This window comes from Dendropsophus ebraccatus, chromosome 2 (assembly GCF_027789765.1).
Source record: "Dendropsophus ebraccatus isolate aDenEbr1 chromosome 2, aDenEbr1.pat, whole genome shotgun sequence".
Taxonomy (NCBI): Eukaryota; Metazoa; Chordata; class Amphibia; order Anura; family Hylidae; genus Dendropsophus; species Dendropsophus ebraccatus.
Genome location: NC_091455.1, coordinates 54859440 through 54872050, shown reverse-complemented (window position 1 = coordinate 54872050; position 12611 = coordinate 54859440). Strand labels below are relative to the sequence as shown.

Genomic DNA, 12611 nt, shown 5'->3' with positions numbered 1-12611 from the left:
GATCAGCTGGGGTCTTTAGGACCCCCACCAATCATGAGGATAGAGAATGAATGGAGACCTGGCTGTGCATGCATGGTGCACTCTCTTAATTCCTGACATCATTCCCTTTGAGCTTAGATATTACATTGATGTGCCTTCTTTTCAGTCAGGAATTGAAAACACCCCAATGTGTTTTTTATGTTATACCGAAAACAGACTGCACTGTACCTTTCTGTGTCAAAACTTAGGTAAATATCCATCACAGTATGAAAAAATGTAACTTTCCAGGCATAGAGATGATCAGAAAACTAAATACATGTACAGCTCCTTCTCCAGCTTGCTGCCATTAGCAAGCTGACAGCTAGGTGGCGCTAATACTCCCCGTCCATCAAGGTTAAAATCCCAATAAAACGCTAAAAAGCAGAAGCATTGGTGAGATCCCTCCCCCTCCCCAGGAAGTGGAAGGGCTGAGCTGTTCCTGCAGGCTGGAGAAGGCAGAGTAATTCACAAGCCCAGTGCTGTGTCTGCACATCAGCAGAGACCTCTCACCCCCTCAGCCATTGTGCCGGTGCTGCAGCCTCATACACACAGGTGAGACCCTCATTCTGCTTCCCCTGGCTGCTGCACAGTCTGGATGGATGACTTGCTGAGTGATCAGCTGTGCATGGTCATAAATCTGCCAGAGCATGCAGGAGGTCCAGCACCGGGTATAGCAGTTGTCACTTAGTGTATAGTAGTGTGGGCTATGCTAGGAAGTATAATGGGGCTAGGTGTGCAGCAGTCGGGCTCTTCCACTGACTGCTCATTGTTTGCTTTCCTCTTCCCTTTGTCAGTGGCTCCTGGATTACTGACTTGTGCTGTACTGTCAGTGTGTTCTCAGGGACTTGGCTTTCTTATCATCCTTACTGTTGACATAATAGATTGTCAGTGTTAGAAGCAGAAGCTCTTCCAGGTGTATACATGGGAAGCTGTCAGTGCTCCTTTGTTCTCTAAGTATATGAGGCTATATAATAGTGTAATAGAAGTAAGTGATTGTTATGGCATTGTTCCTGCCCTTATTACATGCTTATGGATAAGACCATTACAATCTCCTTCTGCTATATATATATATATATATATATATATATATATATATATATATATATGGATCTATTGTACTTTGTCTCATTTTAAAGCTCTCCATATGACCTGTGTGCGGTGCTCATACCAGCCAAGTTCTAAAACCCCCCTAAAGGTCCAAATGATGTGAGAGCCAGGGCTTCTTTGTTCCAGACATACTTGGAGTGAGTCTGAATCAATGATGTCTTATGACTTGTATGTTATTGTTGGTGACTGATAAAGGGTTAATGATGGATTCCTCTTGGTTAAGGTCTTTTTGCATGTCGTGTGTCTGGTGAGCTTGGATTTGTGCAGCTAATGTGAGTGTCTGGTTGCCATGGGTGATACGTGTTTACTAGAACGCTGCGCTGTTCCAGACAGTTTACTACTTATTCTGTGAAGATGAGACTGCCTGGCTGCTGTGATCCTCCATCGGAAAGCCTTATCTGCTTTTCTATGCATTAGGCTCAGCCAGGCTTCCAATTACTATAGTAGCTGTTTATTGATTTGGTGTGTATTCACTCTCTTGTTGTGAGCCCCTTGCCCTCTCATAGGGGCTGCCTGAGGGGAAAACACAAATGGGGAATGTTTGAATAGGGACTACGCTTGTACCTCCTTCCATTTTGATGGGTGTATGTAAATAAACGCCTCTCAGTATTTCCAGGACGCCCATTTTAATGGTTGGGGTTATTGGCGGATACAACGTTTGAGAATGTAGAATTAATTGGATTGATCTTTCCTGTTATTCCATTGAATTACATGAATTATTTTTACTGTATTAGTAGTCTGCTTTCTTTGGGGAAGTATTTAATCCTGTAACTGTTATGGATGGCATTATGGGCACAGAGAACTTGTCATGGCACAGCCGTTCATTACTGATATCTGCCTGTTGTAGCTGCTTCCAATTTTGGGGCTGGTATTGGCTTCTATCTCTTACATAGAATCTTTCAGGTGATCTCTATTTTAAGCAGTTGACATGTATATAGAGAGGGAGCAATGAAGAGTATTTTGCTGGGACTTGTAGTTTTACAGCCCCTGTAAACGTTAAGTGACATAAATGCACAAGGCATGTAGATTACTATTTTATGCCATTGTGCTTTGGTACAACCTTAAAGGGGTTATCTGAGGACAATTTTTTTTTTTTTTTTTTTTTTTTTTTTTTTAGAAATAACATATACCTGCCCCTAATTCCTGTCAATGCTGTTCCAACAGCTCCTGGTCCTCAGTGCCCTTTGCCTCTGACACCGTGTTTAGGGACTGACAGCAGCAGTGATCAACCTATGCCATGTATTGGCTGAGTGGGCATGTCCTGCAGGGTTGGCATCAGGAGGGGAAAAAGCTGAGAGCACTGGGGACCAGGAGCCATTGGGATGGCAGCTATGGCGAGCCAGTGAGTATTTTATTCTTTGTATTTTTATTGTATATTCACATAAATTAAATGGGTCTCATCCACATCCCTGGATTTGCTAAATAAGTTTACTGGGAAGAGGAGCTTTGGCGTTTTTCCCTGTATTCTTGGATTCTGAACACAAGCCGCTATAACATAATAAATGGGGTGGTACTATTTAGCCTCCAGCTACTTATACATGGTGGTTAGTACGACTTGTAGGGGAATCATAAAGCTTATCAAAATATGTTTTGGTTGGGGCACAAAACTTTATCTCTTTCCCAGGCAAAGGAAAGTTTGGATTAATTGATTATTAGCCAGCCAGGCACTGCTGGAATCCCTAGAATGAAGGATTTGGCACAGCATTGTGGCTCTATAGTTAGGTCCTTATATAATTTTTTTTTTTTTTTTTTTTTACTCCTGTTTACTAAAACATTCAAGTTACGGTTACATATACTGCTCAAAAAATAAAGGGAACACTCAAATAACACATCCTAGATCTGAATGAAATATTCTCATTGAATATTTGTTCTGTACAAAGTTGTATGAGCTGACAACAAAATCATCAATGGAAATCAAATTTATTAACTGATGGAGGCCTGGATTTGAAGTCTCACACGAAATTAAAGTGGAAGCACACACTACAGGCTGATCCAACTTTGATGTAATGTCCTTAAAACAAGTAAAAATGAGGCTGAGTATTGTGTGTGTGGCCTCCACATGCCTGTATGACCTCCCTACACTGCCTGGGCATGCTCCTGATGAGGTGCCAGATGGTCTCCTGAGCGATCTCCTACCAGACCTGGACTAAAGCGTCTGTGGTGCAACATGACATTGTCAGATGGAGATGTGCTCAATCAGGACTGGGGAACGACTTGGCCAGTCCATAGCTTCAATGCCTTAATCTTGCAGGAACTGCTGACATACTCCAGCCACATGAGGTCTAGCATTGTCATGCATTAGGAGGAACACAGGGCCAACCACACCAGCATATGGTCTGACAAGGGATCTGAGGATCTCATCTCGGTACCTAATGGCAGTCAGGCTACCTGCGGCCCTCCAAAGAAATGCCACCCCACACCATTACTTAGGGTGTGTGCACACTGAGGAAATTTGACAGAAAATCCGTTGCGGAATCCGCCCGTGTCATAGACTCCATTCTATGCACGGGCGGATTCCTTTATCCGTCCAAAGAATGAACATGTCACGTGCTCAGTGCGAACCTGCTTTCATCTGTGAAGAGCACAGGGTGCCAGTGGTTAATATGCCAGTCCTGGTATTCTCTGGCAACATCATGCACGGTGTTGGGCTGTGAGCACAACCCCCATCTGTGGATGTCAGGCCCTCATACCATCTTCATGGAGTCTGTTTCTGTTTGTGCAGACACACGAACATTTGTGGCCTGCTGGAGGTTGTTTTGTAGGCCTCTGGCAGTGCTCCTCCTGTTCCGCCTTGCACAAAGGCGGAGGTAGCGGTCCTGCTGCTGGGTTTTTGTCCTCCTATGGCCTCCTCCACGTCTCCTGGTGTACTGGTCTGTCTCCTGGTAGCGCCTCTGGACACTACACTAACAGACACAGGAAACCCTCTTGCCAAAGCTCGCATTGATGCACCATCCTGGATGAGCTGCACTACCTGAGCCACTTGTGTGGGTTGTAGATACCGTTTCATGCTACCACGAGTTTGAAAGCACCACTTACATTCAGAAGTGACCAAAACATTAACCAGAAAGCATAGGTACAGTACTGAAAAGTGGTCTGTGGTTACCACCTCCAGAACCACTTCTTTATTGAGCGTGTCTTGCTAATTGCCGATAATTGTTTCTTCCTAAGTGGACAGTTAGATTTCACAGAAGTTTGATTTACTTGGAGTTATATTGTGGTGTTTAAGTGTTCCCTTTATTTTTTGAAGCAGTGTATATAGGATATGGACATAAAGTCCAGACTTTCAGCTTTCATTTGAGGTCATCCATGTTAAAATTTAATGAATGGTTTAGGAGTTTCTTTTCTTTAACCTGTTACTTAAAGGGACCAAAAGTAATTGGAAATTGACTCTTGGACTGTTTCATGGGCAGTTATGGGAAATTCCTTTTATGTCATTCTCAATTAAGCAGATAAAAGGTCTGGACTTACGGCCCTGTTACACCAAATGATTATCGCCAGTACTTGATCATTTACCAGTTGTTCCAACTGATAATCGCTTGGTGTAATAGGTCATGTTAAAAGGCAAAGATAGGTCGACATGCACAATTTTGGCTGATTGTTGTCTTAAAACATGTTCTATTAACCCCTTAAGGATGGAGCCAATTTCGTTTTTTGCGTTTTCATTTTTTCCTCCTTGTGCTTAAAAGGCCATAGCACTTGCAATTTTTCACCTAGAAACCCACATGAGCCCTTATTTTTTGTGTCACTAATTGTACTTCGCAATAACAGACAAAATTTTTTCATAAAGTACACTGCAAAAGCAGGAAAAAATAAATCTGGTGAAATAAAAACAAAACAAAACTCATTTTGTTTATTTGGGGGGGTATTTGTTTTTACGCCATTCGTCCTGGGGTAAAACTGACTTTTTATATATGTTCCACGAGTCGTTACGATTATAACTATATGTAACCTGTATAACTTTCATTGTATCTGATGGCCTGTAAAAAATTCAAACCATTGTTACAAATATATGTTCCTTAAAATCGCTCCATTCCCAGGCTTATAGTGCTTTTAACCTACAGTCTATGGGGCTGTATGAGATGTCATTTTTTGCACCATGATGTGTTCTTTCTATTGGTACCTTGATTGCACATATGCAACTTTTTTAATTGCTTTTTATTACAATTTTTCTGCATTTGATGCAACTGAAAATGCGCAATTTTGCACTTTTTATTTTTTTGCGCTTACGCAGTTTACAGTGTGAGATCAGGAATGTGATTAATAGTTCAGGCGATTATGCATGCGGTGACACCCAAACAAGTTTGTTTATTTATTTTTATTTATAACATGGGTAAAGAGGGGGTGATTCAAACTTTTATCAGGGGAGGAGGCATTTTATTATTGACCTTTTTTTTTTTTTTTTTTTTTTTTTTTTTTTTTTTTTACATTTATACTAGAAGCCCCCCTGGGGGACTTCTAGTATAAGCACACTGATCTCTCATTACGATCTATGGTGTATAGATATACAGCATAGATCGATGAGATAGGCAGCCGGAAGCAACCGAGTGACGAGCCGGGATCAGCGCCATTACGGTGCAGACCCTGGACGGAGTAGGATGTGTGGATCGAGGAGAGATCCACCCCACTAGACACCAGGGAACTGCTCCGGAAGGTAATCTGATGCAGCTGTCAACTTTGACAGCTGCATCTGATTACCTGATTAACAGGCAGGGCAATTGGACCGTGCCCGCTAATAGCCGCAATCCCGGGTTACATGCGGCACCCGGGACTGCAGCGGTTCGGAGCAGGGTCGCCGCACGGCCCCGCTCTGAACTCCCTTACCGACCGCAGGGTGTAAATATACGCCTGCGGTCATTAAGGGGTTAAAACAGCAACTATAGTGATGGTCTGCTGGCCTTTGCTCCCTGTAATAGGAGCAGCAGCAGACCTCTGTTATCTTCTATGGGCCATCCGGATGATCTAAAGATGATCCGGGCAACCCCTCCCACTGCTCCCCAGGTTTGCATAAAAATATAAGAAACTAAAGCATTTTTTAAAAAATTCTATGACTTTTTTCAACCCATTGAATTAAAGACAGTCTGTACCGGGGTGTGCTGAATATGAAGATGGGCAAGGAGAGGCGCTGCATGCACGGGTGCTCTAGGCCACGCTACATTGACTTCTTGATGCAGAAATAAAACTTTTTCTCTAAAATACCGGCACTGGGAGAAAGGCCAACCCTTGAACCGGACACTGCGTGAGGACCTGTACAACATGGTACTTGCAGTTTGCCGGTGGCTGCATGCTGGTACAGATTCGCCTTAAAGCTGAACTACATTGAGATATTTTTGTTCAAAGTTCATTGTGGTAATGTACAGAACCAAAAGCGTCTGTCCAAATATTTATAGACCTAGCTGTATATATATCAGTCTATATTTTTGCCATTTGTGGTCTATTGTTGTGAAAATTAAAAATGAAGAGGTGGCCTGTGATATTGTATGCACTGGTAATGTGCCCTCAAGGTGTAACGTCACAGTAGCCATTGAGCCCTCACCTTGGAATAGTGGAATGTAAGCCTCACCCACCAACGGGGTACTTTGGTACGCCTCAGGATCCTTCACCAGTATATCATGCACCAGTGGTGAAAAGTAGTAGAGTTAGACCTGAAGGCAAAGCAATGGGCGCTGCCATTTATTAGCTTTTTTTAATATATCCACATATCATATAATTTCAATTTGATAATGTGTATCACCTCCTCTGTTTTGCTGCAGGGACGATCGCAGTGCATTAGGTTTCGCTGCAGATATATATATATATGGTTCAGTAATATTGTTAATGGGGGCATTTCCATATCTGGCCCATGGGGATCCTGGAGAAGTGTTTTATACTACTACAGCCGGATCCTTATCTAGTGTTTCAAATCTGGTGCACATCTGTCACAACATTCAATAAAATCCACCTCCTGGTAGTCTGTGCAGGAGGAAACAGCTGTGGTAAATAGAAAGGGGGAACTGTATAGAGAGATTAAGTAATGAAGCTTTCCCCATTAACTGTATCATGTTCTACATATGCATTCCTGTCACTGGGCATTGAGACATAGGAGCACAGACAATGCAGCAGTGTATGGGGGATATGGAGCAAATGCTTTCTTTGTAACGCTAAATTTATTTTTCTTCAGGAGTCGTGGGAAGGTATTTCTCTATATTAACAGATTGTCCCAATGGCTGATGCCAAATCCCTTTGACTCTTCTCTAGTATCTTGCTTACAAGCCTATATTAGATTATTATTAATAAAGTCTTTGCACAACTTTTTTTTTTTTTTTTTTATCCTCTGACTTTATAAAAGATACATTTCCATGTCTCCAAGCTATGCTGTAGATTCTCGCTGACTTCGGAGGAGCTCTCACGCACATTTTCATATTTTTAATGTGGAAGTCATAAGCTATCCGCCAGAGGTGAGCATTGCTGGGTGGGTAGCACTGCTTGGTAGGGATTCCTGTTTATTTTGACATTTCGGTAGACTGAAATATGCTCAAAGGTGCAAAAAAAGCTTCCATGTCTGATTAGAATTTTGAGCAATTTCATAAAGTTAGTAAAGTTGGTATATCTAGTGGCTGAGTTGATATATCTCCAGGGCTGAGGTTAACCTGAGAGAGTTGTGATCCCAAGACCTGTAGCCAACCATCAGAATGAGAAATTTCTCTACCGGCAAATAGCTAAGGAGACCCGATTACATAACTTTATACAGTTTGATTCACCCTCCTGTCCTCGAGATATTTGGGTTAATAGATTGTCTGTCTGACAAAACTGTAAATAGTCAAAGGGGCGTAAACTAAATCATGGCCGTTTTATATCGCGATGGATGTGATGATACAATGAGAGGCGTAAATGTCAAAACCCCTGAATTTGTAATTGCACCCATCAACTGATATTCACCTGATCACCCATCACCTGATTTTTAAAATGTATGCCCATTTTACAATTTACTGAATTATCAGACATATAAGCTCTTATATCTCGGCGATGTGATGGCGTATCCCAAGCTAATGGTCCTTTTACACAGAACGATTTATCGTTCGAATTTGCACGATAACGATCGAATTCGAACGATAATCGTACGTGTAAACGCAGCAAACGATCAAACGACGAGCGAGAAATCGTTCATTTTGATCTTTCAACATGTTCTCAAATTATCGTTGGTCGTTCGCACAAAATTTGCAGATCGTTCAGTGTAAACAGTCATTCACCTATGTGAGATAGGCTTAAATGATCGCATAACGATTTTTCCGTACGATGTATCGTACCTTGGAAACGCTGATCGTTATAAAAAAAAAAAACATAGTTTATTCAAAATCGTTAATCGTGTGATCGGGCGAATTATCGCTTTGTGTAAAAGTACCATAAGTTATTGGCAATCATGCTCAGGGTTCAGGACCTCTTCCGCACAATCCTTTATCTACAAGCGGCTGAGATTGAGGAGATTTTGTGGGTTAGCAACTAGAGATGAGCGAACTCTTGGCTTTTGATTACTGGCGGCTGAAGATGTTGGATGCAGCAACAATGGTCCTTTTACATGGAGCGATAATTCGACCAATCGAACGATAAATGATTTTAAAGTAAGGATGTAGGTTTTTAAAATTTTTGTAACTATAAGCACTTAGACGGAGCGATATATCGTTTGAAAAAATTGTAATTGATCGTTTTAAAACGGCTTAAGCCTATCTCACACAGGCAAAAGACTGTTTACACTAAGCGATCTGTAAGTTTTCAGTGAACGACCAACGATGATTTGACAACATGTTGAAAGACCAAGATGAAGGATTTCCGCTCATCACTTGATCGTTCGTTGTGTTTACACGAGGCGAATATCACTCAAATGTGATCGTTATTGTGAAAATTCGAACGATAATCGCTCTGTGTAAACGCACCATAAGACTGCCTGGAAAATATGCATATCCGTGTTTCCCAGGAGTCCCTAGGGCTGCATCTAGTTTCTTTAGGCACTGGTAATTAAATACTATGGGTGCAACACTCTAGGATGTGCCAAGAGAAAGTGTTTTTTTTTGTTCCTACTGTGCGTACAATAGCCTGTACAATATTAATAAAAAAATAATAATAATAATATGTATATATATAATTTTTTGTATAATACAATATCTTAGTGTGTTTAAATTCCAATTTTGATGAGTGAACAGACCAGTTGAAGAGAGAAAATGGCCATAAAATTCAGGACTCGTGCACATGGCAGACCTGTGTGTGCAGAACCTGAATGGTGGAACACAGCGTCCCTGCTGCCCATGTGCTGCCATATGGTGCCTCCGTACGGCATCAGATTATGGCGTTATTCTTACTTAGAAGTATTGCTTTCCAGGAAGAGTCTTGTCATAATATGGCATCAAATGGAACATGCTACAGTGTTTTTTCAGTCTATTTAATCGAGAATAAGCCTCTGTATTACTTCATTAAAAAGGAAGGAACACCATAGCCCTATAGACTTGGGTACAGTAGAATTTCTGTGACTGTTCATGTGAATAAGGTATTCTGATATCCATGCATGGATTCTGATCATCAAAGTTGCTGGGTAGCTCTAGCAATTAGGCTAAATATATTTGGATCAATCACAAACTTACAATATGATATTAGTATTGTGCCAATGTACCATGTCATATACTTTCTGTCTAGCCGATATTTAGCCCCGTATCCCTGCACTGTGTATGTCCTTTGGTGATGTTTGTAGTATTAATTATATGCTGTTTAGCATCCATTCATGAAAAACGTTATGTTCTGTAGAGTCAGTAGATGTTCATCAGCCGTCCCAATGGAGTGATGTAATATTTTGCACTTTATATCAGGAACATAGCAGGGAATTAATTTCAATTTCCAAGCATGTATTTATTGGATACCTTACACTTGGCTCACAGGTTTGTGGCTTGTCTGCGTCACATGGCGTGCTCCTTAAGCCAAATAAAATTCTGCAATTAGTAGTATGCATTGCCAAGTCTTGATAAAGCGGCTTCAGGATTTTTCTGTTCGGAGTATGATGCCAGAGCATATAATTAGAGAAGAATAATTGTAAGGCTCAATGGTGTTGTCTTTCAGTGGAGGAGAGTGGAGCACAATTACTGCACTATAATTTATCATCCCAGGAGTAAGTTGCTTGTGTATAATTCCTTTCAAGTAGGGCTGGAAAACTGATGAACATTTTGTTGGATGAGAAACAAATGAGGTAACTGGGAAAGCGGCTATTATGTCAATTATATTGTACAGCGAGGAACTTCAACTTTTTGTCCCACTAAAGCTGCAAAGTCTTTTACATGGCGAGCTATAGGTAAATGGGCAAATCCACGTGATTGTCATCTCTCACACACATTTACATCTCTCGATAATCGTTCATTTGAATAGCAGTTAACGACCGAACAAGAAATGGTTGATCGTTTAATAAGACCTGGACCTATTTTTATCGTTGCTCGTTCGCATTGAATAATACGTCGTTTGGTCGTTCGCAGTGGTGACGGAACGCAATAACGACCACAAGATGACTGCAAGAACGATCATAATTAACGATTATCGTTCCATGTAAATGGGTGAACAATTTCAGGTCTTTCGCAATAGGGATTGTTTATCGTTAACGATTATGTGAACGATAATAGTCCCATGGAATAGGGCCCTTACTCTTTCTCACCCTCCCTCTCTATCTCTCTCCCCTGTCTGCGATGCTCGCTTTGATAATGTAGACACAAGAAATTTTAAAAGCTAAAGACCAGAATTAGGCTAGCAAGAACACTTGAGGATGGGGTCAGACTACACAAAGTTCCATCTGCTACTATGACAACACTTGGATCAGCACTGTAGAATATTTTGAATCAAAACTATATGCAAAAAAATCTAAAAGGCAGTACACCTGCCTTTAAAGTGGTTGTCACATCAGGAAAGCTTGGGACCCACGTCTCAAATACAGCCGAAACCATGCCAATCTTGATGATTGGCGCTTGTTGCATCCCTATATTGCCCCATATCTGCCCATGTAATAGAACCTTTACACAGTCCTTATAGATTTATTTGGCTAATAATTGCCTACAAGGGGTATTCCCATCACAACAACTATATCTAATGGTCCTTTTACACGGAGTGATAATTCGCCCAATCGCACGATTAACGATTTTGAATGAACAATGTTTTTTTTTTATTTATTATAATCAGCGTTTAGACGGAATGATACATCGTACGGAAAATTCACTATGCGATCGATTTGCGATTGTTTAAGCCTAAGCCTATCTCACACATAGGTGAAATCGTTGAAAGACGGTTTACACTGAATGATTTGCGAATTTTTTACGAACGATCAACGATTTGAGAACACATTGAAAGATCAAAATGAACGATTTATCGCTCGTCGTTTGATCGTTCGCTGCGTTTACACATACGATTATCGTTTGAATTCGACCGTTATCGTGCAAAAACTAACAATCAATCGTTCCGTGTAAAAGGACCATTAAACAGTAGCTCATTAAGAGTTAAGAAACTTTTTTTTTACTTAAGCTGTGTTTCCCTGCTGGGCACTCTGAGCTGTCTGTCATGTTTACAGACCGCTCCCAGCCTCATGGAGCTATCAGGAAGGGACTTTAGCATAGCAGAGCTGAACACAGAATAGCAAAGTGCAGAGCGGATGAGGACAGTGCGGCTGGCCATAACAGTCAATCACTGTGGAGGGGTCCAACCTCCACCCAAAGCAGGAAGTGAAAACAGACGAAGAAGCATGGGGAGGTCATTTTGGCAACTGAACATACCTCTTTAATGAATCCCTGATTTTTTTTTTTTTTTTTTTTTTTTTTTTTATTTTTTTTTAAGGAGATAACTCTGCCTGTTCTTTTGACATGTCGAAAGTTTTTTGACCAGTCCAGGATTCAGACCCTGACCAATCACTTCCCGTTCTTTGCCAGTGAAAAGAGACTGGCTCGTAGACTTTCCTTATCAGTCTGACTCATCACTTGACATAGAGCCGGGAGAGGACAGAGCTGAGCGCAGCTCGTTTCCAGTTGGTTCTCACAATCTGTCAGGTTCCCCAATTTCCAAAAGTTTTCAAAAGTAGTATGAAGGCAACTTGTAAAGGAGTCTCCTAGAAACAGATGAAAATTCTAGCTGTCATTATACTAAGGCCCATTTGGATTATGGATACAGCAATGTTCTACAATATGTTTAATACACTAAGTTCCCAGACATCCAGCCGTGAAGTGACCCAATATTGATTTCACCCCCTTGTGGTATTGAGAATGTGACATATGGATTATAATTCACCATACTGTCACTGCATGAGTTGTGGCGAATAATATATAAGTCATGCCATCCACAGGAAGGATTTACTAATCTTATTAAAACTCCAGAACAGCCTGGCACAGTTTTGATGTTCTTAATATGGAATAAATCCCATGTATTGTTTAAGTATAAACCTTCTTCTTGGTGTGTGTGTTTTTTTTTTTTTTTTTTTTTTTTTTTTTTTTAGATAAGGC

At 41.0% G+C, this 12611-nt stretch overlaps 1 protein-coding gene across 1 annotated transcript in view; it reads left to right on the top strand.

Annotated features, from left to right (window-relative positions):
• The first annotated feature begins 453 nt into the window (after positions 1 to 453).
• The window catches only part of FAM110B (family with sequence similarity 110 member B), a 119448-nt gene continuing 107290 nt past the window's right edge, over positions 454 to 12611 (top strand). Inside the window, exon 1 of the mRNA XM_069960012.1 lies at positions 454 to 570. The gene's annotated coding sequence lies outside the window, so the exon portion shown is untranslated. The remainder of the gene's footprint in view (positions 571 to 12611) is intronic.